The following is a 3,635-nucleotide window of genomic DNA, read 5'->3' as shown; positions in this document are numbered from 1 at the left end:
GATTACCTGGGTATAGAAGGTCTCATTAAAATTAATTAAATGTGTACAGAGATAACTCATGGTTGCTGTGATGCTAAACACTATGACACTGGTGTGCCAAATGTGATAATGTTTACTCATGGTGGACAGTGCTTGATGGAGCTTCCTGATTTAAATAAACTTGGAAGCAGGAGTGGCATCCACTTCTGAAATGTCTTGCCTCTGGAAACTTTGTGAACATGGAGAAATTTCCAAATTTATACAAGAGGTCAGGTAGTTCATTCATCAAGATGTTATGTGTTATATAAAACTCAATGGCACTTAACGATAACAATGACAACATAGAGAGAGCTACATTGGCCTAGTGGACAAAAAGTTATGCTACCAAGTCCAAGGTGGGTGATTTTACTCTGAGGCACTAGGGCCTGGTTTAAATTGTTTTTTGGAAAACATTCTTCTAAGTGGTATAACACTGGTCTGTGCATTGCTGTACAGAAGTAACTCATGATTGCTGTGATGCTAAACACTGTGACAAATGCAGCAGTGGTTACTCATGGTGGACAGTGTTGGTGAAGCTCCCCGATTAAAAGAAGCTTGGAAGCAGGAGTAGCATCCAATTCCAAAATGGCTTGCCTCTGAAAACTATAAGAACATAGAGAAATAACCAAATTTATACAAGAGTCAGGTTACTCATTCATAGGGTCGCTGTGAGTTATCTATAACTCGACAGCACTTAACAGAAACATGTGTAGAAATACGTCAAATATCTTTATGAGCTAGTATAAAAGTAAGGAGTTCTGGTGGCCTAGTGATAAGGAGTTGTGCTGCCAAATCTCTTTCTCTGTGATTTGCAGTCTCTGGAAACCCACTGAAAGGTCTGCTATAAGTCAGTTCCCACCCAGTGACACATAACAATCACAGTATGTAAGTGGAGCTCTAGTGGCCTAATATATAAAGAGCTGGTTTGTTTTCAGAAGAAGTTGGTTTGAATCCACCAATGGCTCTGAGGAAGAAAAATGAGCAGTCTCTTCCCATGAGATTTATAGCCTCTGAAAATATGCTAAAGGTTCAGCTTATTTAATTCTTTGTAGATGTTAATGAGTTTGAGTTTCAGTCTAAAAGTAAATATTTTTGTTCTCTTTGTTGTTATATTAATTGATATTGAACTAAACTAGCTCCCACTACTGAAATAAATGCTGTTTTTATATAGTCTTTCAGAAGCAATTAACCTAGAATAATAGGCATGACAACTATCATAAAATATTATTATTATTCAAAAGACAAAAATATGAATATCATCATACTCTCATTATTGTTAAAACATAAATTCTCTATAAGAATATCTTATAAATATGCATGTGATATATTATTGTTACATGATTTTGTTTGTTATTAGGCACTGTAGAGCCTAAACAGACTAATAAATGACTATCTGGTGGGATTTCAGAGGCTTTAGAATATCTACATAAAAATAATGTCACTCTACTAACCTATCCCTGAAAAGTTTGCTGCCAATCCAAAGCCAGTATTCAAATCCTGCAGAGGTTCTATAGGAGAAAGATAGGTGATCTTCTCTTAAGAGTGTGATTGTGATAGTTGAAAGTCCAAATCAGGGCCTCAGTTAGGGATTTCATTCCTGTTAGGACCCCAGGAGTTCTTGTTTCTTTGGCTTGTAGAACATCTTCCTGAAGCTTGTAGAACAAGCTTCCTGATTAAAACAAGGTTGGAAGGAGGAGTGGCATCCCCTTCTGAAATGGCTTGCTTCTGGAAACTTTATAAACAGTGCTCAGGTCCTTTCATAGGGTTGCTATGAGTCATCTATAACTCAACGGCACTTAAGAATGATAACAACGGCAACATAGAGAGAGCTACGTTGGCCTAACGGACAGAAAGTTAACGCTATAAAGCCCAACATGGATGATTTTCATCTGCCACCCTCAGGCATGGTTCAAATTGTGTTTTTGTCAAGCATTCTTCTAGGTGGTATAGCACTAGTCTGTGCATTGTTGTACAGAGGTAACTTGTGGTTGCTGTGATGCTAAACACTGTGACACAGATATTTCAAATATGATAATGGTGGACAGTGTTTGGTGGAGCTTCCCAATTAAAACAAGCTTGGAAGCAAGAGTGGCATCCACTTTGACTAGCCACTGGAAATTCTTTATTATTATTATTAATTTTAATTAAAATTTACAGAGACTCTGGTTTTCCATTCATTCATTCTTGCACTTTTCTCCCTGCCCACTCTCCCACCCCACAGTTCACTCTTTGAAAAGTAAAAGAAAAATTCTTTCATTGTTACACAATCTCTCAGGTATTTCATTCATAAGGTCGTTGTGATGCCACCTAACAACAACAACAGATACTTTAATCATGTAAATATTTCACTTTTCTACTTATACATTAAATAGATCTGATTAGTTTGAGAAATGGTGAAGATAGCACAGCATAGAGCAAGGTTCAGATCTGTTACAGAGTCCCTGCAAGTCCATGCCAACACAATGACACTTAACAAAAACAAGAAATTTTCACAGGTTTATTGTCATTAAAATGGTGAAGTAAAAGAGTTTAAAAGAAGCTCTCAAAGGGAAGCATGAGAAGATATAACAAAGTATTATGATCAAATGTGCAAAAGGCTCGAGTCATAAAATGAAAATGTAAGCACTTTCTAAACATTTCTCAAAGTAGGAAAACTGAAGAATAAATTCACGCATTGAATTGCAATACTGAAGGATGCTATGGGCTAAATTTTTAATGACCCTGGAAGCATCAAAGAAGATGGAAGTAATATACAAAGCCACTGTACCAAAACAATTGGATAACACTAGAAGTAGCATATGATCAAGAGCCAATGGTAATAAAGAAAGAAATTCAAGATGCACTGAAGGGATTAAAAAAAAAGATACAAGGCTGCAGAAATTGATGGAGTACCAATTGATAAGTTCTAACAAATAGTTGCAGCCCTGGATATTGCACCCCAGATTGTGTCAAGAAATCTGGAGGACAGCTATCTTGCCAAATGATTGGAAAAGGTCCATATTTATGCCAAGCATTAAAAGAGGCAATAAAACAAAATGTTGACATATTGAACAGTGTTATTAATATAACATGAAAATAAAATCTTGCTGAAGATTATCCAAGATAGCTAGAAGAGTACATTGACAATGAACTTCCAGAAATTCAAGACAAATTTAGAAAAGGCTATGGCACCAGGCATAGCATTTTTTTTACATCAGATGAACCTTGACTTAGAGAGTACCTCAAAGATGTCTATTTATGTTTTATTAGTTTTAGGCATTTGACTAGATGGATGATAACAAATTGAGGCTACCAATGAGAAAAATGAGAATCCTAGAATACTTAATTATGCTCATGCAAAAGCATAGGGGAAAGCTCCAGTGTGAAAAACAATGTATATGAACATGTGAACTTTGTATTTAAACCTGTATAAAATTAAAACATAAAAAGAAAGATCTAAATTGGATAAATTATGTATACCGCATTGAAACAGATGAGGGAGAGAACAGTTTAAAAACTATATATGATTGGGTATTACGGTTATGACAAGAGTCCAGAATGAAAGTTGCATTGTGGAGTGTACTCAGGGTAGATGGATTGTATACCAAGGAAAGACTTTTTCTTTTACTTTTCAAAGA

The sequence above is a fragment of the Elephantulus edwardii genome, unplaced genomic scaffold (genome assembly GCF_000299155.1).
Source record: "Elephantulus edwardii isolate Elephantulus edwardi_28Jun2011 unplaced genomic scaffold, EleEdw1.0 scaffold00085, whole genome shotgun sequence".
Taxonomy (NCBI): domain Eukaryota; kingdom Metazoa; phylum Chordata; class Mammalia; order Macroscelidea; family Macroscelididae; genus Elephantulus; species Elephantulus edwardii.
Note: the sequence above shows the minus strand (reverse complement) of the source record.